Source organism: Hyaena hyaena, unplaced genomic scaffold (genome assembly GCF_003009895.1).
Source record: "Hyaena hyaena isolate Hyena2069 unplaced genomic scaffold, ASM300989v1 scaffold_795, whole genome shotgun sequence".
Classification (NCBI taxonomy): domain Eukaryota; kingdom Metazoa; phylum Chordata; class Mammalia; order Carnivora; family Hyaenidae; genus Hyaena; species Hyaena hyaena.
In genome coordinates, this window is record NW_024081425.1 from 700916 (window position 1) to 725574 (window position 24659).

The window sequence follows — 24659 nt, forward strand, 5'->3', positions numbered from 1 at the left end:
GCCTGCTAAGAGTTCTGTGTCTCGCTCTTTCTTTCCCTCCCTCACTCATGTTTTGTTTCTCTTAAAAGTAAACTTTAAAAAAAAAAATCTTGGAAAAAAAAAACCACATTAGCTAACCATGTTCCAGGGGTAATATAGAAGCAGCTCTTTCTAAAATAAGGTGATGAACCAAATGACCTCTATAGTCCTTTACAATTAATGGTTATTACGTGGCTGCTATGTTATATGGCCTGTGTGCACACAATTAACTAGAAAATACTTATGGTATTTATTTATTTTTTGGCAAATTGAACAGGTACTTTTATTGGCATATCTAGGCCATTTGTTGCAAAAAGTCATCTTTACATTACATGAAGAATGATTTTAAAAAAATTTAGAGTAGTATTGCTACTGAGAAATTCTTTTAAGTTTTTGTTTTAAAATGTAACATACTTTAAATTTGACAAAAGCTCATAAAAATAGAAAAATCCTCTGTTTTGGCTGACCTAGCATATCTAAACACAATGGGGTGCCTTCTTAATTACTTCCTTTAATATGCTGAGCTTAGTTTCAGAATTCATTAGGGATCAGACTTCTAGAATTTCCTGTTTGTTTTGGCTAAATTATTATTGGTGGAGTATAGAGAAAAATAGAACACATCAATTGATTATAGATCGTCCTTGGAAAGTATGAAATGAAAATACAAGAAAGAAAATGCATCTGCCCAGAATCTAGCTATAGAAACTACAGATGACCAGAGTATATCTCAGAATATACTAGTGAAACTCAACCCTCTCATTGGCCAGTTTTAGTAACAACTGGCAGCATATGGGTTTGTTCAAAGCAACTAGAAACATATTTACTCTTTCCTTTTTAGTGCAGCTACCAGATGGCTGAAAGGAAAGGATATGATTTTTATCCAATTCTATATACCCAGAAAATAAAAATCTTAAATTTAATGTATTACAGCTTTCATGATTTCCTTGTGATTGAGCACACCTAGGACATGATGTTACACAAAGAAAACCCCAACCCTTTAGGAAACAATTTAGGCATGAAGTCATTCAAAGATATTCAAAGACATGCTTTGTGTGGTGTTCCCTGGTACCGATAGGAAACACGAGTTTATGAGGCAGAATAACGAAACATGCTCTTTGTTCTCAGAAAAGTTGCAACACCCTGTGTGTGTGTGTGCGTGCCCGTGCATGCTTGCATGCGCGCGCGTGCGTGTGTGTGTGTGTGTGTGTGACTATATTACTGACCAGGAGGTAAGCCATGTGGTGGCCATATGCTTCTCTGGTTAACAGAATCAGATATTGCTTTCCTAGGTCTACACATTTCCTAGGATTTGGTTCTTCAAGTACAGATTCCATTATCCAAATATTGCCAATGTCATACTATTTTAAAATATTGTATTCTGGAGTCATGTTTAGTACATGTGCTGCTGAAGCTGGCACAACTGGAGTATCTTTAAATTCAATGACCCATGCTATTGGTGCTAGTTAGTCCAATTGATTAGAGAAATTTTTTAATGAGAACTAAATTGGAATTACACAAGGTAATTAGTATTTTAGTCCCTAGTGCAAATGGCTTTGATCTCAGGACATCCTACAAATAACAAAGGGGGTAGGGTACCAGGGTAAGTAAGGATGATTTCTATCAGCATCTTTAGAGATCAATGAATATATTACATCTCCTTAAATATCTCCTTAAATATTTAAAGTGTGGGTGGATTTAGGTGGTCCAGGCTTCAAAATAACCATCTCCTGGGGAAAGCCATATGTGACCATAAATCTATAACTGTGCCTGACTTACACACACACAAGATGCAACTTGATTTAATGCCAAATATTTAAGGAACTATTACACTTTTAAGAAATGTACTTTATTACTTTATTCAAATACTGAATATTCACTGAAATGCACTGAAAAGCAATAGAATAGATAAGGCTTGCTTCTGACTAAATATCTCTGTTATGATGCAAATTAATTTCTTTGGGAGCAAAAGTTTTGTTTTTTTTTAATACAAAACAGAAAACATTCAGAAATATGAAAAATGTAACTTATTCTGAAATACTTATATTTAATTACATAACTATTCAAAAGTGACATTCACAATGTATGTGAAAAAACAGCTGACTAAATCTTTCCACTTACATGAAACTAACTTAAAAAGTAAACCTGTAGGGGCACCTGGGTGGCTCAGTCAGTTAAACATCTGACTCTTGATTTCAGCTCAGGTCATGATCTCACAGTTTGTGAGATCTACCCCTACACTGGGTAATACCCCCTCTCTCTGCCCTTCTCCCACTTGCCTCTGTAACTCTCTCTCAAAATAAATAACCATTTAAAAATAAAAAAGGAAACCTTTAGAAACTAAGACATCTTAACATAATCCTTATAATTCTCATAAATTACATAGAAATTTCTAACTTTTCCTCCAGTAGCTTTTACTTTCCATTCTCAAAATTTCATCCTAATACCAATTAAAAAATGGACCCCAAATGATATAACTTAATAATTTAAAGTATTTTAAATGCCACCCCCCCAAATTCTCAAAACAAGAAGCTTTTAATGATTGCTTTCACTAAAGATATTTTCTTATTGAAAGGATATTCTGGAAAAAAAAAAAGATGTTGTTTACCACTAAATACTAACTTACAAATTTATACTAAAAATCTTTTAAAAAGTGATCTAAGGGTCACAAATATTTATTGAGCATTTACTGTGCGCTTGGTGCCCAGAACAACAACAAAATTGTAAGGACAGGATAGAGACAGAACAAAACATACTCCCTATCCTTCAAGGAGTTGATGGTGCCAGAAAGTGGATACAACAAAATTAATACAAGATAGAGAGACACACAGGCCAAAGCAAAGCAGAAGGGGATGAAAAAAGTAAAGGAGATTCTTTCTGCTTGGGAGAATTAAGGATAGTTCATAGGGGAAGAATTATTTGAGCTAAGATTTATAAGGGTAGATATGAGTATTTTGGTTGTGAAAAGATGGATGGGAAGAAGAGCGGGTTGATAGAAAGAAATCGTGAGATCCAAAACATGGAGTTGGGAAAGCATAGGCTACACTTTGGGGATGGTAAAGTCCAAGCTTTACCACTTGGTTCTCAGACTTATCTGTTCCTATTTCCTACTTGCAAATTCTCTCTGTTCCCTGAACTTGGAATGCCCTTCCTCTCCTTTGCTATACTATACTATAGTCTATTAAGTGTGCAGTAGCATTATGTCTAAAGAAACCAATACCTTAATTTAAAAATACTTTAGTGCTAAAAAATGCTAACCATCATCTGAGCTTTCAATGAGTCATAATCATTTTGCTGGTGGTCTTGCCTTGATGTTGATGGCTACTGACTGATGAAGGTGGTGGCCCTTGAAGGTCAAGGGTGGCTGTAGCCCTTTCTTAAATTAAGATAACAATGAAGTTTGCCACACGCTTGGCTCTTCCTTTCACAGACAATTTCTCTGTAGCTTGGGATGATGTTTGATAGCATTTTACCCACAGGAGAACTTTCAAAATTAGAGTCAGTTCTCTCAAATCATGCTGCTGCTTTATTAACCAAGTTTATGTAATAGCCTAAATCCTTTGCTGTCATTTCAACAGTCTTCAAGGCATCTTCACCAGGAGTAGATTCCATGTCAAAAAAAACAAAATAATTTTATTTGCTCATCTATAAGAAGCAATTCATCTGTGAAAGTTTTACTATGAGATCACAGCAGTTCAGTCACATCCTCTGGCTCCACTTCTAATTCCAATTCGCTCCCTATTCCCACCACATCTGCAGTTACTTCCTCCAATGCAGTCCTGAACTTCTCAAAGTCATCCATGAGAATTGGAATCAACTTCTTCCAAACTCCTGTTAATATTGATATTTTGACTTCTTCCCATGAATCACAAATGTACTTAATGGCATCTAGAATGGTGACTCTTTTCCAGAAGGTTTTAGTTTATTTGGCTTAGATCCATCAGAGGAATCACTACCCATGACAGCTATAGCCTTATGAAATGTATTTCTTCAATAATAAGACTTGAAAGTCTAATACTCCTTGATCCATGGGCTGCAGAGTGGATGCTGTGTTAGCAGGCATGAAAACAACATTAATCTCATTGTCCATCTTCATCAGAGCTCTTGGGTGATCAGGTGCATTGTCAATGAGCAGTCATATTTTGAAAGGATTTTGTTTCTGAATGGTAGCTCTTAACAGTGGGCTTAAAATATTCAGTAAACCATGTTTTAAACAGCTGTGTTGTCATCCAGGCTTTGTTCTTTCATTGTAGAGCAGATTTAGTATAATTTATAGGGACCTTCAACTTAAACTCACCAGCTGCATTAGCCCCTAACAAGAGAGTCAGCCTATCCTTTGAAGCTTCGAAGCCAGGCACCAACTTCTCCTTTCTAGTTATGAAAGTCCTAGACAGCATATTCTTTCAGTATAAGGCTCTTTAATCTACTTTGAAAATCTGTTGTTTTAGTGTAGCCACCTTCATGAATTCTCTTAGCTGGATCTTCAGGATAAGTTGCTGCAGCTTCTACATCAGCACTTGCTTCACCTTGCACTTGATATTATGAAGATAGCTTCTTTCCTTAAGCCTCACGAACCAGTCTCTGCTAACTTCCAACATTTCTTCTGTAGCTTCCTCATCTCACTCAGCCTTCATAGAACTGGAGAGAGTCAGGGCCTTCCTCTGGATTAGGCTTTGGCTTAAGGGAATGTTGTGGCTGGTTTGATCTTCTATCCAGACCACTCACACTTTCTCCATATCAGCATTAGGACTGTTTCACTTTCTTATCATCCGTGTGTTCACTGGAGTAGCACTTTTAATTTCCTTCAAGAACTCCTCCTCTGCATTCACAACTTGGCTAACTATTTGGCACAGGAGGCTTAACTTTCAGTCTGTCTTGGCTTTCTACATGCCTTCCTCACTGAGCTTAATAATTTCTAATTTTTGACTTAAAGTGAGAGATGTACAACTCTTCATTTCACTTGCACACTTAGAGGCTATTGTAGGCTTATTAATTGGCCCAATTTCACCATTGCTGTGTCCTAGGGAAGAGAGAGGCCCAAGGAGAGGAAGAAAGGGTAATGGCTGGTTGATAGAGCAGTCAGAACACACACGACATTTATTGATTAAGCTTGTTGTCTTATATGAGCACAGTTTGTGGTGCCCAAAACAATTACAATAGTAATATCAGAGGTTACTGATCACAGATCTCCCTAACAAACATAATAATAGTGAAAAAGTTTGTTGTGTAGCAACATGGATGGACCTTGAGGGTGTTATGCTGAGCGAAATAAGTCAGGCAGAGAAGGACAAATATATGTTTGCACGTATAGGAGGATTAGGAGGAACTTGACGGAGGAACAAGGGGGAGAAGAAGGGCGGAAATGGTGGGGGAAAGGGAGAGAGGCAAACCATGAGAGACTCTTGAATGCTGACAAAAACTGAGGACTGATGGATGTGGGGGGGAGGGGGGATGGGCATGGAGGAGGGCACTTTGGGGATGAGCACTGAGTGTTATGTAGAAACTAATTTGACAATAAACTATTTGTAAAAAAAAAAAAAGTTTGAAATATGGAAATAATTACCAAAATATGACACAGAAACACAAATTGAGCAAATGCTGTTGGAAAAATGGCAACAATAGACTTGCTCCATGCTGGGTTGTCACAAATTTTCAATTTGTAAAGAAACACAATATCTGCAACATGCAATAAGGTACAACACAGTAAAACAGGGTATTCCTATAAAAGGATATTTAAAATCTTTGAGGGACACTTACGAGACATGGTGATTCATTGGATTTAGTGACTGTGGAAGGATCAGAGAATATTGAGGTTTGCCACTTGGGTGAATAGGAAAATGCTGGTATCATTGACATTGATAGGAAAGAAAATAGAAGGTGCTAGTTTTGGAAGAAGGGAAGATAGATTCACTCAAGATATTTGCAAGGTACCTACTATGTGCTGAGTATTGGGCCAGGCACTGGACCATAGATTTGAAAGACACATCTCTTTTCTAAGGAACCTCAAGTCTTCACTCACTCATCAATTTCTTTACTATCCAATAAACAGGTTTTTTTTTTTTTTTTTTTTTTTTTGAGGGAGGGGGTGGAGAGCGGATCAGAGGAGGCAACGGAGAGAATCTTAAGCAGTCTCCATGCTCGGCACAGAGCCCGACACTGGGCTCGATCTCATGAGCAACCATGAGATCATGACCATGAGATCAAGACATGAGCCAAAATCAAGAGTCAGATGTTTAACTGGCTGAGGCACCCAGGTACCTCTCAATTCATGTTTTTAAAGCACTATGCTAGGGCAAAAATTAAGTAAGAAGCCATCCTTGTCTTCAAGGAGTTCCCAGGCTGGTAGTGAAGACAGTCACCTATAAAAATGATCACCAAGCTTCAAGTGCTAAGAAAGAAATACACCAGAATGTGTTAGATTTTGTTATTATTTTAAATTTAGAGGGTGGCAGGGGACCTGCCAGGTGGAATTATCTGTCAGGTAACTTTTGTCTGGAATGAGGAGTAGGGTTATGGCTAGGTGTGCTTGTAGATTTGAGGATCATTCACATAGTTGAGAAGAAGACTATGGACAGTGAGTGGAGGGGTGGCCAAAACTTACCTACATTCAGTGTATGGGAAAGTGAAGAGGAAAGGGAGCTCCCCAAATGGGACAAAGTCTTGGACATAAACAAATAGGAGAATACTAAAAGGGAGTGCAGGAAAATGATGAACCTCATATGGTGTGGCTGGCCCTAGTCTTCTTGGTAACAATCATGAGGCAAACTGAAGTGTGAGGAAGAATGATCTTTAATACGTGATTTATCAAGGATCCAATTTTGCAAAGAAATCCAAGGAACCTAAAGAGCCAGTGATCTGGCAACTGGCCACTGAGGTAACCTTCATGAGAGCTGAACTGGGGGAGTGGAAATCATATTTTGAGGGTTTTAGGAACCAGTAGATGGTGAAGGAATAGAACCAGTGAGTGTAAAAGGGTTTATAGACCCTGGGCCCTTCATGGAAGAAATGAAGTGGAATGTTAATGTGAAGGAGTAATTACCAGGTTTAAGAGGTTTTTTGTTTTTGTATTTGCTTTGCTTTTATTTGACATTTGGGATAGAAAAACTCAAGTAGTTTTCTAAGGGGAAGAAAGGGCCTGCAAGGCATTAAAGATGCAAGGGACAAGAGTTGGGGATGGGGTGGGGTGGGGTGGGATGGGAAGGGACCAAAACCTTGGGTGAAGCCGTTGTTATCCTTGGAAAGGAGATGAAAGACTCGTTTTTCTGAGAGGGGAGGAAAGAGAACAGGGTGCGCACAGAGAGAAAATAGTAAGGGGAAGACAAGGAATCTGAGAAAGTCTTTGTTGAATGAAGAGTGAGGAAACAAGAATATGAAGTGAGGGAGGTAGCTGAGTGGCTTTGAGAAAAACAGAGAAGTGATTTGGGACAATTACTAGTGGCGATGCAACTAGGAATCAACTAGAGATCACCACAAGTATTGTCAATCATGAGTGTACTTGGGAATTCTGTGCAGGGCAATTCTTGGTTGTGTAGGACTGTCATGTACATGGTAGGAGGTTCAGCATCCCCGTCACTGGCTCCTATCCCTTCAATGTCAGAATTGCCCCCCTGTCGTTGTGATCACCAAAAAACAGCCTTATGAGTTTCTAACTGCCCTGAATGGAGAATCACTTAGCTGACATTTGACAGCCTGACACTACAGCCGAATCAAATCACACGAGTATATAGCCTTCCCCAGTATCATTTAGGAACCTGAGCTCAGAGTTCAATACTTTTGAAAGCTTTGACAAGGAGACAGTAAAAGAAATGTTCCTAGATTATTTTACCCCTTTGATTGAGAATATTTATATCATCCCCAACCTAACCTCTGTAGAGTTAGTTCCAGTAACAGCAATTGCTAATCACACATAGCATTTTAAAGCCAAATACAGTTGCACAGGAGACTAATTATTGTGATTCAGAGACGTTTTTATAAGCGATGTCTGTCTAAACCCTGATCCGAAGCCTGGTTTTATAAGCCTGGCCCTTGGCCCAGAATGTAGGGGTGGGAGGAACCAGAATAAAAGTCCTATGAAGGAGGCTAAAAGGAAATGAGAGGACTTGGTTTCTAAGAGAGCTCCTGCCAAGGTCTTTTAGAAGAGCATTGTTATCCCACACAAACATGGCTCAGGTCTTGGGAGTTTGAAAATACAGCTGCTGATTTGCCCCGATAGTCAGAAATACTGACATAGTAGCAAAGCTATCTATGGAAGACTTGTACCTGTCCAGGCAGAGAAAAGGCAAGTGAAATTACCAAAATATTTTACAGAACTGATACTTAGTCCTGTCTCAGAGCTAGGCCTCAGCTTATCTGGCTGTTCCTTAAAAAATTCTCCGTACCCTGATCATGACCTCAGGCTTCCCTGGGGAAGGCTAGGCCAATGGGTTTCAACGTGTTAATAGCTTTGCCCTACTGTAACCCCAGTCTCCTGGGTCATGGCCCTCAATTAAGCCTTGCCTGAGTGATTCTTCAGGTTGCAATCCCAGCCCAATTCAAACACTCCCACTCAAAACACTGATGGTGATCTGTCTGCTTTTGGTCCCTGCCTGTCTTCCCCAAACTCTTGCATAAATCTTCCAACTGCAAAGCCCTGCCTTCTAAACTTGTTTATCAAAGTGTGGTGGCCCTGATAACTTTAAAAGCTACTGATCTGACATATCCCAACATGTAAAATAGGCTAAACATTTGATAAAGCCCACGTAGAGTGTGAAGGAATAACAAGTGGCTTTATTTGGGGGTGAAGGACTGCCAAAAATAATGTATAGCCTCACTGTTGCTTTTAGTCAGGCAGAAAACACCAATGAACCAAAATAAAGAATGTGTTTAAGAAGGAAAATTTTCCAAAATCAAAGACTACAGAAAACATTATTTATACAGTAGTGGGAGCATCTATTATACAACCTTTAACTTTAATTGTTCTGATTGTTGACTTGGGATGGTAAATAAATTATTTATTGCAATCCTCTGGTCTTAGACTGTTAAGGTATGTGAATTTCTAAAAATTAGCTATCAGAAAATGAAAAGAAGTTAAATAATAATAAAACGGTAAACTGATTAAAAAATTGTATAGGGACACCTGGGTAGCTCAATTGGTTAAGCATCCAACTTCAGCACAGGTCACTATCTCAGGGTTTGTGAGTTTGAACCCCATGTCAGGTTCTGTGCTGACAGCTCAAACCTGGAGCCTCCTTCAGTTTCTATGTCTGCCTCTCTCTCTGCCCCTCCCCTACTCTTACTCTCTCTCTTTCAAAGATAAATAAACATTAAAAAATTTTTTTTAATTTATAGTTTTTCATTAAAAATGTTAATCATCCTTAAAGAAAACATAACAATCATCTCAAACAATCATATGTAATTTAGAGTTTTAAAATGTACATACTGTGCCATATTTTGAATATATTTCTTTTTTTTTTAATGTTTTATTTATTTCTAGGAGAGAGAAACAGCGTGAGCAGGGGAGGATCAGAGAGAGAGGGAGTCACAGACTGAAACAGGCTCCAGGCTCTGAGCCGGCAGTCAGCACAGAGCCCGACGCGGGGCTCGAACCCACGAACCGCGAGATCATGACCTAAGCGAAAGTCAGAAAGTCGGATGCTTAACCGACTAAGCCACCCAGGCGCCCCTGAATATATTTCTTATACTCTTTTAAAACTCCTTTATTTTAAGAAAATTAGACTATTTGTAGTTCATTTTGGGTGAACAACCAAAGACACTTGCATTTCATTAATAAACCTTAGCTGGCATATGATTCACTTGAGATTCTGACACTGAGACAATATCTGAAAGCCCAATATATGATTTATATCAAGTTTTTCCCTAACTCATGTCACACACCTCTTCCATCTCCTAGATTTAGTGTTTGGACCACCCAATTTAACGTGTATCAAAGGGTGTCATATTGACCTGTTAATTTGTCAAGTGTACAAAGAATGTCAATTTAGTAAGACTGTTCATTTTGAAGGATAACAATCATGTATTCTGATTTTCGTATATCCTATAATGTAGGCAAAAGACAAAGTCCTAGAACTAAAATAAAAGCTATTGCCGATTCAAAATTAATATCCTTAACTACTTATGAGTCTCAAATATAAACATGGCAATCCAATCACTTAAGTTGAACCGCACCTTATTACTAAATTCTCTTTCAGTTGTTCTTTGTGCAGAATATGTTGGAAGTCATCTGTGGCTTGAATAGTTAGAAATATTTTTAAGTATGGGTAGGAGAGAGGGTACCATGCTATGATGCCTGTTTGTATATATCACATTAATAAGCACATATGCTAAAGATTGATCAAGATGACTAGTTAATTTGAAGTATCTTAATCTGATTGTGTGAGGAGATTATGTAGTGGGTGGGGATGGATGTGGGGGTAGAGGATGTGGGGGATACAGTGGACAAATTGTTGCCATTGAAGTGAATCACTTGGTGGTGAATATCATTCTCTTTTATTTCCAAGTGTCCAGTGTTTCTCTAATTTAGGGTTGTCATACTTAGGTATGTCAAATTCAGACCATCCCTAATATTGCATAGGACATATTTATACTATAAATTATTCACTGTTTATCTGAAATTCAAGCGTTCCTTATTTTATCTGGCAACTCTACCTATCTCAAGGAGTCTTATAAAATCCTAAGAAAATGTATTTCATTCCTCTAATTTTTGAAACTAGGCACATGGCATATATCTGCAATTTGCCAAGAGATGACAGAAGATCGATATAAAATCAAAGGAAGGATATTGGGATATTGTTTATTTAAAAGGTTACATTTCAGAGGTCAAGGACCTTGGCTAACATGCTTGCTGTTCTATTCCTGCCCACAACTAATGTTCTAGGGAATGGAAGCTGCTAAATATTTTTTGAGTAAAAGATGGCAGATATAAATGTTTCAGTTTATTTTGAGAATGCAAACTCTTCTCTTTTATCATCAGGAATAAAAAGCTGGTTAATCCATTCCTTTTAGTCACCTCAGCTCAAATAGCTCAAATACATACAACAGGTAATGGTGAAGGTGAAGTATATAAACTGGCTGTAGCCATAACCCAGATAGCCTGGCAAGTATATAGACAAAGTGCCAATGGAATCGTTGTTTATAAGATTTCAGATACAGGTACCTTTAACAGGAATGTGTACACTTGCATTAGGAAACCACTCGACAATAGAGATTTAGGTTCACTTTGATTTTTACATATGATTTTTATGAAGAAAAAATGACTTTGTAGTCTACATAAAAGGCACTTATTAAAAAATATTCTAATTATTCTTGGTATTTCAATAAAGAGATGAGTCAAAGGCATTCCATGAGGCTAAAAGGAAGAAGAACCAGGAAACTCATTCTAAGGAGAAGGAAAGGAAACAGCAATTTCTAAAGAGGAAAAGAGAAACGAGTTTTAGGAGATGATGAAATATTCTTTAAAAATACATGGGGCACCTGGGTGGCTCAGTTGTTAAGTGTCCAACTCATGATTTTGGCTCATGTCATGATCTCATGGTAATAGGATCAAGTCCCACATGAACCCCCGCGTTGGGCTCTGTGCTGGGCATAAAGTCTGCTGCTTAAGAGTCTCTCCCTCTGCCCCTTCCTCTGTTCCTCCTCCCAGTCTCTCTCTCTTTCTCTCTCAAAGAATAAAAAATTAAATTAAATGAAACTAAAGTAGAAATATGGTGATATAACGAAGTATTATACTAGTTAGGTACATTAGGGAAAAGAAGATTGAAAGGGGGCTCTTGGCAAAGGCCAATTCGTAGCATATGTGCATCAAAATACTATAAAATAGGAGTGGATTTTCTGGCCCCAAGAATGTTTAAAATATGATTATTTTTGGCAAAAATTAATTACTATGCGTGGAGAGCCACAGCTTATTTGAAGCACAGAATTTAATCTATTATGTCAATAAGTAAAAGCTAATATAACTTAACCAACACAGTAAACAAAAACCTTATTTGTTTAAATCCAAATGAAAACACACTAAATGACTGAAATCAAGTTTAGAGATATAAAAAATGTTTTTTAAAGCAAAAACACCTGTTTTGCAGAGTTACCTTTGTCCCACTTGTTACGATAGGCCAGACCTTCTAAGTGATATGTCTGTGAGACACTTGGTAGATCTACCAATGGAAGAAAATTGAACATATATGTAAAATAAATAAAAGATGGTCATATGGAATGTGGTTGTTCTGACATGGAAGTTATATAGAATAGCTTTGTTGATCAAAATTAGATAATCCCCTTTTGGAGGTATTTTAGCACTCTAGGTTGAATACACTGTACGTTTCTTTAGACTTCTAAGAACCCTTAACATTTATGAGGCATAAATATATATACTTGCTATAAAACTTCCAGTTTTGTGGAGTACCTGAGTGGCTCAGTTGGTTGAGTGTCCGATTCTTGATCTCAGCTCAGGTCATGATCTCATGGGTTTATGGGATCATGCCCTGTGTTGGTCTCTGCACTGACAGTGCAGAGCCTGCTTGGCTCAGGTCATGATCTCATGTCTGTCTCTGCCTCTCTCCTGCTCAGGGACTCTCTCTCTTTTCTCTCTCAAAATACATAAATAATTTTCAAAGGAAATTCCACTTCTCATGTAAAAACCTATAGTAAAAATGAATGAGATTTAGTGACAATATTCATTAAATTGTTAAAAAAATTTCAATTGACTAAATTTGAAGATCTAGTTGGCTTTATTCAATGATTCATAAATTAGGTAGCAACCCATTTGCAGTAAGAAAGGAGCTCTGAGGGTCTGTACAAAATGGAGGATTTTATAAGCAGAGAGGGCAAGACAAGGTAGCTAAAAGAATGGATTATTTCAGGTAAGGTTACCTTCCTGTAGGGGAACGCAGGGGCCTTATCAAGGAGATTACCCTCACTAGTAATGATCAGAAACTTCCAGATTGACTGGTTTAAAATTCTACTCTTGGGAAAGGCTGAAAGTGCAATTAGATTAAATATTAAGTCTTGGTTGAGCTTAGCAAAAGTGACTCCATTTTGGGCCAATTGTTTCCTTCCCTTTCCTTCCCTCTCCTCCCCATCCTTGCCCTTACCCTTCCCATCCTTTCCCTTTCCTTGTTTCTTTCTGCACCAACATTTTTATAGAAAAAGAAAGAATGTTGGCCCTGGGCAGAGAGGAATCTCTGTGAGGCTCACTCTGGGTTTCTGTACTCCTTCCAGTCTCCACGCTCTGCTGGTGGACTTCTACCTGTGTCCCTACTGCTTTGGTCCCAACCCAATTGCCTTGGAATGATGTGTTTTTTCATCAGGAGACAAATTTGTGGGGACAAATGCAAAATGCACACTGACTTAAAATGAATTTGAGTCCCTTAAGTGTTAGCTTCAAGGGAGCCTTTGCATCTCCCACTCTTCAGAGCCCTGCCAGAGACTGACACTGAGCCTGAGGTTGCTGTGTGGTCCCCTTCCATGGTCTTAGTGTTTCTCCTCTGTGTGGTCATGAGTATCCATGCTACCATGTAGTTTTTGTGTTTGTGGGGTTTTTGTTTTTGTTTTCTTCATTTTGTTTTATTTTTTGTTTCAAGTTTTAATTTAAATTCTAGTTAGTTAAATATAGTGTAACATTGGTTACAGGACTAGAACTGAATGATTCATCACTTGCATATAACATCCAGTGCTCATCACAACAGATGCCCTCCTTAATACCCACTGCCCATTTAGCCCATCTCCTGCCCACCTCCCCTCCAGCAAGCCTAAGTTTTTATTCTCTATAGTTAAGAGTCTCTTCTGGTTTGCCTCTCCCTTTCTCTTATTTTCTTTTTCCCTTATGTTCATCTGTTTTGTTTCTTAAATTCTATCACATGGTATTTCTCTGACTGACTGATTTTGCTTAGCGTGATACACTCTAGTTCCATTCATGTCCTTGCAAATGGCAAGATTTCATTCTTTTGATGGCTGAGTAATATTCCACTGTGTGTGTGTGTGTGTGTGTGTGTGTGTGTGTGTGTATGACATCTTCCTTTTCCATTCATCAGTTGATGGACATTTGAGCTCCTTCCATAATTTGGCTATTATTGGTAATGCTGCTATAAACACTGAGGTGCATGTGCCCCTTCAAATCAGTAATTTTGTATCCTTCAGATAAATACCTAGTAATGCAACTGCTGGTGTGAGATAGTTCTATTTTTAACTTTTGAGGAACCTCCACCCTGTTTTCCAGAGTGGCTGCACCAGTTTGCATTCCCACCAACAGTGTAAGAGGGCTCTCCTTTCTTTACATCCTCACCGACATCTGTTGTTTCCTGCATTCAATTTAGCCATTTTGGCAGGTGTAAGGTGGTAACTCATCATAGTTTTGATATATATTCCCATGATGGTGAGTGATGTTGGGTATCTTTTCATGTGTCTGTTAGCAATTTGGATGTCTTCTTTGGAAAAATGTCTGCTCATGTTCTGCCCATTTATTAAATGGATTATTTGTTTTTTGGGTGTTGAGTTTGATAAGTTCTTTATAGATTTTGGATATTAACCCTTTATTAGATATGTCATTTACAAATATCTCTGATTCTGTAAGTCACCTTTTAGTTTTGTTGATTGTTTCCTTTGCTGTGCTGAAACTTTTAATCCTGATTAAATCCCAATAGTTCATTTTTGCTTATTTCCCTTGCCCCCAGAGACGTATCTAGTAAGAAGTCGCTGCGGCCATGGTCAAAGAGGTTGCTGTGTGGTCTCCTCTAGGATTTTGATAGTTCCTTGTCTCATATTTAGGTCTTTCATCCATTTGGAATTCATTTTTGTGTGTGGTGTAAGAGAATGGTCCAGTTTCATAATTTTGCATGCTGCTGTCCAGTTTTCCCAACACCAATTGTTGAAGAGACCGTCCTTTTTTCCATTGGATATTCTTTCCTGCTTTGTCGAAGATAAGCTGACCATATAGTTGTGGGTCCATTTCTAGCTTTTCTATTTTGTTCCATTGATCTACGTGTCTGTTTTTGTGCCAGTACCATACTGTCTTGATGAAGACAACTTTATAATACAGCTTAAAGTCTGGAATTGTGATGCCTCCAGCTTTGTTTTTCTTTTTCAAGATTACTTTGGCTAGTTAGGGTCTTTTGTGGTTTCATACAAATGTTAAGATTGTTCTAGCTCTGTGAAGAATGCTGGTGTTATTTTGACAGGGATTCCATTAAGTGTGTAGATTGCTTTGGGATGTATAGGCATTTTAGCAATATATTTTCTTCCAATCCATGAGCATGAAATATTTTTCCATTTCTTTGTGTCATCTTCAATTTCTTTTATAAGTATTCTGTAGTTCTTAGAGTACAGGTCTTTTAGCTCTTTAGTTAAGTTTATTCCTTGATATCTCAGTTTTTGGTGCAATTCTAAATGGGATCAATTCCTTGATTTCTCTTTCTGTTGCTTCATTATTGGTGTATAGAAATGTAATAGATTTTTGTACATTGATTTTGTGTCTTGCAATGTTGCTGAGTTTGTGTCAGTGTTAGCAATTTTTTGGTGAAATCTTTCTGGTTTTCTACAGAGTATCATGTTGTCTACAAAAAGTGAAAGTTGGACTTCTTCCTTGCTGATGTGGATGCCTTCTATTTCTTTTTGTTATCTGATTGCTGAGGCTAGGACTTCTAGTACTATGTTAAATAAAAATGGTGACAGTGGACATCCCTGACTTGTTAATGACTGTAGAGGAAAAGCTCTCAGTTTTTTCCCATTGAGAATGATATTAACTGTGGGTCTTTCATATATGACCATTAAGATGTTAAGGTATGTTCCATCTATCCCTAATTTGTTGAGAGTTTTAATCAAGAACGGATGCTATATTTGTCAAAAAAAATTTTTTTTGGATCTATTGACAGGATCATATGGTTCTTATCTTTTCTTTTATTAATGTGGTGTATCACACTGATTGGTTTGCAAATATTAAACCAGCCCTGCAGCCCAGGAATAAATCCCACTTGATAATGGTGAATGATTATTTTAATATATTGTTGAATTAGACTTGCTGGTATCTTGTTGAGAATTTTTGCATCCATGTTCATCAAAGATATTGGCCTGTAATTCTCCCTTTTAGTAGGATCTTTGTCTGGTTTTAGAATCAAGGTAATGCTGGCCTTAGAATGAGTTTGGAAGTTTTCTTTCCATTTCAGTTTTTTTGGGAATAGTTTGAAAAAATAGGCATTAACCCTCTTTCTCTCTTTCTTCCTTCCTCCCTTCCTTCCTTGTAGGCTTCACGCCCAGCACAGAGCCCAGTGTGGGACTTGAATTCGTGACCCTAAGATCAAGAAGACATGGGCTGAGATCCAAACGGGATGCTTAATTGACTAAGCCACCCACGTGCCCTGGTATTGGTATTAACTTTTCTTTAAATGTTTCATAGAATTCTCCTGGGAAGCCACCTGGCCCAGGAATTTGGTTTCTTGGGAGATTTTTGATTACTGACTCAATTTCTTTGCTGGTTATGAATCTGTTCATATTTTCTATTTCTTCCTGTTTCAGTTTTGGTAGTTTATATGTTTCTAAGAATTTATCCATTTCTCCCAGATTGCCCAATTTGTTGGCATATAAGTTTTCATAATATTCTCTTATAGTTGTTTGTATTTCTGTGGTGTTGGTTGTGATCTTGCCTCTTTCATTTGTGATTTTATTTATTTGGGCCCTTTCTCTTTTTAAACAAAATTTTTTTCAATATTTATTTACTTTTGAGAGAGAGAGAGAGAGAGAGAGAGAGAGAGAGACAGAGCGAGCGCACAAGTGGGGGAGAAGCAGAAAGTGGGAGACACAGAATCCAAAGCAGGCTTCAGGCTCTGAGCTGTCAGCATACAGCCTGATGTGGGGCTTGAACTCAAAAACCACGAGATCATGACCTGAGCCGAAGTCGGCCGCCTAATTGACTGAGCCACCCAGGCGTCCCTCTTTTCTTTTTGATAAGGCTGCCTAGGGGTTTTCAATTTTATCACTTATTCCAAAGAACCAGCTCCCAGTTTCATTGATCTGTTCCACTGGAGTTTTTTGTTCTATGTCATTTATTTCTGCTCTAATCTTTATTATTTTCCTTATTCTCCTGGCTTTGGCTTTATTTGTTGTTTCTTCTCTAGCACCTTTAGGTGTAAGGTTAGGTTGTCCATTTGAGACTTTTCTTGCGTCTTTAGGTAGGTCTGTATTGCTATATACTTCCCTCTTATGACTGCTTTTGCTACATCCCAAAGGTATTGGACTGGGCCTATTGTTTCTTTTTACCAAGATATTCACACCATTCTAAATGACTGTACCTGCATAATTTGTTAGAAAGTGAGATCTACAGGCTCAGTTAGCAAGTGCGAAGCAGAATATTTCAGTGTTTCTTGTGTTGTGGGATTCTAAATCCACATCTTATTTGCATGTGAAACCAAAATTTTATAGATACTCACTAAGGTTGAACAGCATTTCATTTAATACAGGGAATCATGCAATAAATACAGTTCACTAAGATAAAGGTAAAGAATAAGCAAATCCAGTAAGACCACCTTAAAATGAATTAGTAAAAAAAAAAAAATTCTCAGAAAATGAGGGAAAAAATCTTCAATGTTGAATTATCCTTAAAGCAAATTTTGTAAACATACAAAACTTAAAATTTGGTCAAGATGCACATAGGTAGTTAGAAGGTAAACCCTCTGAATATGCAGGGTGTCCTTTGCACATTTATTTTAGTTTCCTGAAACTAAATCTCTAAAAGGTGGGAAGAGCTTTCCAAATCTGTCCCTCTCTTTCTGATTCAAGTGTTCCACTCATGACTATTTTCCATGACAATGACTGTCTTTTGTGTGCTGTTCCTACCTTCATTAGAGTGTTAGATCTCCTCCCCTCCCCAGGATAAGATCATTTTTCTGAATGGCTATCTCTCTAGCCATCCACTTGAGCAGAGATATCCATAATTTATGCAATAATGACATTTGCATTTGCTTGGATCCTCTCATCAAGAAAGAGAGACCAAGTTGAATTGTGGGCTCATCATTTTCTCCATGAATCTCAGTTTACAGTAGTTCCCCCTTTATCTCTGGTTTCACTTTCCATGGTTTCAGTTACCTGTGGTCAAGCCCACCATCCAGCACTATGTGATCCTCCTTCTAACTTATCTTCAGAAAGTCAATAGTACCTCATGCTACTTCACAACATCTATATCATTCACTTCTTTCCATCTCATCACAGAGCCATTTTATCATCTCACATCATCACAAGAAGGGTGAGTACAGTACAGTACGATTTTTGAGAGAGACAACATTCACGTAACTTTTATTAGGATATAGTGTTATAATTGTTCTATTTTATTATTATTGCTGTTAATCTCTTACTGTGCCTAATTTACAGGTTAAACTTTATAATAGGTATGTATGTATAGGAAAAAATATAGTACATCTAAGTTCAGTACTATTTGCAGGTTCAGCCATCCACTGGGGGTTTGGAACATGTTGCCCACAGATAAGATGAGGAACTATTATAGTCAGTATTTTCCATGAACTAAACCCCCAGCTCTTCCCTGTGTGTGTCACATCCAGGTCTTTCCATGCACCTGCCTCAAATAAACCACGTTAGTATTTCCTGCCAAAATATCCTACATACTGGCCTTATCATCTTTATAGATACCAAAAAGAAAGAATAAGTAATGAAAAACAGAAAGAACAACTTTGGCAGAAAAAATCAGATAGATAAAATGAACGTACCTTTAGATAATCACCTATCTTGGGTAAATTTGGTGAAGCCAATGTGTCCAGTGTAAAAGTGAGATCTTCATGAAAGGTTTCAACGTGTTCTTCATTAATGTGTACAGCAACCTGAAAAAATCATTTTTAAACCAGGAAATGAGAAAAAAAAGATTTTATGAAAAAGAAAGTCTGTACTTAGAATTTAATTTAACTGCAATATTAACTGGTCTGTTCTTTACTCCCACCTTAGGAGCTGTTTTTGAAGCTTTTATGGAACTACATGGAGCATAGGTTTTGTCATCTCTTAGTGTAAAAAAACAACAACAAAAACCATATAACTCTCTTCTAACTTCTCTTTGGCTTCTGGACAAGCAGTTCTCTGTCAGCAGTTCCGGCTTCTGCTTGCTGTTGGTGAGGAGTGAGTAGCAATGAACTCCATCTGGTAGTTTGGGTAGACTAAGTAGAAGAAGCATAAACAAGTATGGCCTTGTAACTGACATTAAATCAAAGACTCTTTGTTTCTTCTGGATTAATGACTAATGGCTGCCTCATCAGTGTAGTCTCCCTGGAAAAGCATTTCCAGCTTCCTCACCCTGTCTCTGAGAACTGAATCAGGTGTGAGGCACACCTTTTCTCAAGCGCCAGAACCTCACAAAGGAGCTTTCTGTGTCAAAAGCAACGTCAGCTTCATTTTTTTTTTTTTTTTTTTTTTTTTTTAAATCAGGGTGTGGTGAATCTGGCTCACACACCAATGTAGAGTCAACTCACACTGTGACAGGAAATCTAGAATAGCAGGTTCCAAATTCATTTATATGACTGTATTAGTTTACATGATTATATGAGGGTGGAGCCACGTCTTTTTCTTCTTTGTGTCCTAATGTGTAGCACAGTCAGTGCCTGTAACATACAAACTCTCACTAAATGTATTAAACTTAAGAGTTTTTACCTATTGGTTATTTTCCAAAGCTGCCCTTGCAATTACTCTTGTTTCTGTTCATGACCAATGCAAGTGCTGTGAGAACTGGAACCAAGAGTAGGTAGGCAACAAATATCAACTGGAATGGGATTCTGCATATTTTCCAGGATAAGAATTATTTTATCTTCAAGCTGTTCCATCTAACAAAATGCCATCCTCACTCTCCTCCCATCCTGTCCGGCCTGCTTAGAATTGCTGATTAGTTTCTCTTGATCAAGGTTACTAAGGCAAAAATAACTGATCACTCTGTGCCACTGTTATTTTAACATACAGAGGGTTCACAGCTTGTCCATGCTTCCTGCTATTGCAAGTTCTTAGCAAAACCGAGATCTTTGGCAATAACAGTTTTCACTCACTTTATAAGGTGATCTGGCAAAAACAGATGAAGCCATACTGAATGTTATTACTAGGTACTTACCCGCAGGTTCTCATTCGGATATGTTCTATCCAAATGTTAAGAAATACACCAAACCAGAGGCATTTGAATATTTATTCTGATAAACTTTCAAATATTTCCAGCTGGGGACCTTCACTAGCTATGACTCAGCTTATCCATTGCCTTATTTTTTATGGTTTCACAGTGGCCTCTGACTGGCAGATTAGTCATCTTGTCTTTTTATTAATGAGTGAAAAGGAGGATTTTAAAAATCGAAGGTTAAATCTGAATTGTAAATCCCTTTTAAAAACTAGTTTTAGGGGTGCCTGGCTGGCTCACTCGGTTAAGCATCCGACTTCTGCTCAGGTCATGATCTCATGGTTGGTGAGTTCAAGCCCTGCATTGGGCTCTGTGCTGACAGCTCAGAGCCTGAGGCCTATTTCAGATTCTATGTGTCCTTCTCTCTCTGCCCCTCCATCACTCACGCTGTCTCTCTGTCTCAAAAATAAATAAACATTAAAAAATATTTTTAAGTAAATAAAAAAGTAGATAAAATTAGTTTTATACTCATGCCATACATTGGCAGTCCTAGAAACTTATCAATTTGTAATGGCCGAAATTTCCAGTAACTATACGCAGATAGCATTGACTGGTGACACTACCCATCCCTTTTCCATCATGGAACATTCTAGCATTTTCCATGACCAACAAAACAGGATCAGCTCAAGTTTCAATGATATTACAGATAATTGAGAACTTGGCCATACTGCTAAATATCAAGTTGCCATGAGTACCACCAATGAATCCATCAATGTAAAACATTATACTGTGTTATTGTATTGTTTTAAAACTCTAAACAATTGTCTTTTCACAACAGAGGACAATTCAGGAAGGTTGTGGTCCAGGTGGATTATAAGAGCAAGTCCAGAAACTACTCTATAGAATATATTTATACTATGGCTTTTGATAAAGATGAAGCGACTGTAACAAGTGATTCTTATTTTTGGGAAGAGTAAGAGTTTCAAAGCTTCCCCTTAGAGTTAAAGAAGAAAGGAAAAACGAAAAAGAAATTATTTAGACAGATAGAGGCTTCCAAATTTCTGGAAAGAAAGAACAAATTTTCTGATACAAGAAAGTCAATGAATTCCCTCCAAGGTAAGAAGGAATAGATGCCTAAACATAACATGGTGAAATTGGAGATATCAAAGACAAAAAGAACTTAGAGAAGAGAAGAGTCATTATCATCAAAGGACAGCTCAACTGACAGCTAATTTTTCAGACTTTATTTTTTAGGGCAGTTTTAGGTTCACAGTAAAACTGAGCAAAAAATACAGTGTCTATATATCATTTACTCCTTCACAGCCTTTCCACTATCAATATCCCATCCTAGAGTGGTACACTTTTAAAAATTAACAAACTTACACTGGTTCATTATCACCAAAATTCATAGTTTACAATAACGTTCACTCTTGGTGTGCATTTTATGGCTTTGGACAAATGTATAACGACATGTATCTACCATTATAGTATTACACAGAATACTGAAACTCCTCTGTGCTGCACCTATTCATCCCTCCCCCACCCCCACCATTCAGCCTTGGCAACCACTGATCTTTTTACTGTCTCCATAGTTTTTGCCTTTGCCTCATATGCTTTCAGATTGTCTACAGATTGGACTATGCATTTAAGGTTCTTCCATGTATTTTTATGGCTTGATAGTTCTTTTTTTTTCTTTTTAGCACTGAATACTATTTCACTGTTTGATGTACCAGAGTGTACCTATCTATTCACCTATTGACAGATATCTTGGTTGCTCCCAAGATTCGGCAGCTATGAATAAAACTGCCATAAATATCTGTGTGCTGATATTATGTGGACATAAGTTTTCAACTCACTTGGGTAAATATCAATAAGTACAATTGTTGAATCATATGGTAAGAGTATGTTTAGTTTGTAAGTAACTGCCAAACTGTCTTCCAAAGTGGCTGTACCATTTTGCATTCCCACCAGCAAGGAATGAGAGTTCCTGTTGTGGACATCCTCATCAACAGGTAGCCTTATCAGTGCTCTGGTATCTCACTGCTTTAATTTGCATTTCCCTAATGACATATGACATTGGGCATCTTTTCATATGCTCATTGCCATTTGTTTATCTTCTTTGGTGTGGTGGTTTTTTTTTTAAGGTCTTTTGGTCATATTTTAATTGGGTTGTTTGGTTTGTTATTGTTGACTTTTAATAGTTCATTGTATATTTTGGATAAAAATCTTTTATCAGACACGTTTTTTGCAAATATTTTCTCTCTTAATGAAAAAAAGCATCAACAGATATAAAAGTAAAATTTCTGCATAATGATAAAAGGTTAAATTCATAAGTTTGGAAATGTGCATTTAAAAACATAACTTTAAAATATAGAGAAAAAACTGAAATAACTATAACAAGAAATTGAAATCTACTATTATGGTATGATATTGTAATATAGTCTCTTGGCAAACAATATCTCAAAAAAGTTAAAAAGGAAAACAAACCAAAAAAATCAGTTGGAACACAGAAGATCCTAGGCAATATATCAGCAAGCTTGAACGTGTGTGTCTGTGTGTGTATGTGTGTGTGTGTATACACACTTGCCAATTAGAGAACACACACACACACACACATATCTGCACTTGCCAATTAGTGAATACACCTTTTTTTCAAGCATACAAGAAATATCTAGGAGACTAACCACATACTAAGCTATAAAGTAAATCTTAACAAATTAAAAAAAGTATCATTTATTATTCTTTTATCATAATATAATTAGATTAGAAACCAATAACAAAATAAGTAGAAGCCACAACAGTTTGGGAATTTTAAAATATACTAAAAATCCAAGTAACTCATAAGTAAAAGGGGAACATAAAAGAATAAAAAAAGTGAGACTTAGAACACACAAAATGATAGTATTACAGCACTTAGAGAAGTATTTATAGCCCTAATTCCTTATATGAGAAAAGAAAAAAGATAAAAAATTAATGAGCCTAGCACTCGGCTAGGCTAAGTGCCTTTTCCTAAGAAATTAGGAAAAGATCAGCAAAACAGACTCAAGGAAAGCAGAAGTAATAAAGGCAAGAGCAGAAATAAATGAAATAAAAAGTAAATATACAATAGAATAAATTAAAAACCCAGGTATTGGTCTTTGAGTGAATAATTAAAATGAAAAACAAAAACAAAAACAAAAAAAACTCTAGCAAGTTTAGATCATGAGAAAAATCCAGAAAGGACAAACAAAATCACAAACAAGGGGGAATTACTTTAGATGCAGAAGAAATTAAAATATAGAATGATTATGTAATTATTCACTCATGGTAGTAAATTTGAAAAAATACAACAAAGACCTAGAAAAACATGACTAGAAAAACTAATTCAAGAAAAGAATTTAGGTTGCCTGGGTGGTTCAGTTGGCTAAGCATCCAGTTTCAACCCATATCATCATGGTTTGTGAGTTCGAGCCCCATGTCAGGCTCTGTGCTGACAGCTCAGAGACTGGAGCCTGCTTCAGATCCTGTCTCCCTCTCTCTGCCCTCTCTTGCTCATGCTCTGCCTCTCTCTCAAAAATAAATACACATTAAAAACCTCTTTCTTTCAAGAAAAAAAAAAGAATTTAGGGGGGGTCTTGGGTGGCTCCGTCGGTTAGGCATCCAACTCTTGATTTCAGCTCAGGTTATGATCCCAGGGTCGTGGGATCAAGCTCCACATCCGGCTCTGTGCTGGTGGCACAGAACCAGCTTGGGATTCTCTCTCTCCATCTCTCTCTGCTCCTCCCCCACTCATTCTCTAAACAAACAAACATTTTAAAAAAAGGAAAAATTAAAACCTGAATAAAGTCCACATAGAAAGCACCAAGTACAAATTTTGTAAGGCAAGTTCTATAAGAAAAAATTTTTTAATCTTCCTCCAGATGATAGAAAAAAGAGAACACTCCACAATTAACTTTAGTAAGCTAAAATAATTTGATACCAAAACCAAGGAAAATTTTAGTTAAATCTCCCTTATGAACAGATACAAAACTCATAAAGAAAATATCAACAAACTAAATTGAGCAATGTATATCATGATCAAGTTGGATTTATTTCAAGAACACGAGATTGATTTAACGTGATTACTCGAATTATTACTCTAATTGATCTTAATAGACTATGAAGAAAGAAAACAGAATTATGTCAACATGTTAAGACAATTATGGAGAAAATTATAAAATGTTATTGGAAATGCAAAATTCAGATCGGAGTAAGGACATAAATACAAAAGCAAAATATTTAAAAATTATAGGAGGAAATATTGGAGAACAAATGACCCCAAAGAGATAGAATTTCTTCAAAACTTCTAGGGCATTAAAACATTCTAGAGCAAATCATAAAGAAAAAATTTGATGAAATGAACTACATTAAAATGAATAATTCTGTTCACTAAGAAATCCCATAAAGCCATAACCTGGGAAGAAATTATATGTGATGTATATACCTAGCAAAGCATTAGTTTCCAGAGTATATGGAATTCCAAAGGGAAGTTAGAGAACTCAAATCATTCAGGAAAAGACAACCCAATAGAAACAAAATGGGTAAAAGACACAAA

General features: G+C 37.1%; 1 long non-coding RNA gene across 2 annotated transcripts in view; it reads right to left on the minus strand.

The window, feature by feature from the left end:
• Positions 1 to 12584: 12584 nt before the first annotated feature.
• LOC120221624 overlaps positions 12585 to 24659 on the minus strand; it is an 83852-nt gene continuing 71777 nt past the window's right edge. For both annotated transcript variants that reach the window (XR_005525846.1, XR_005525845.1), the window contains 2 exons: positions 18714 to 18824; positions 12585 to 12645 (listed from right to left, as the gene is read on the minus strand). This is a non-coding gene — a long non-coding RNA (uncharacterized LOC120221624). The remainder of the gene's footprint in view (positions 12646 to 18713; positions 18825 to 24659) is intronic.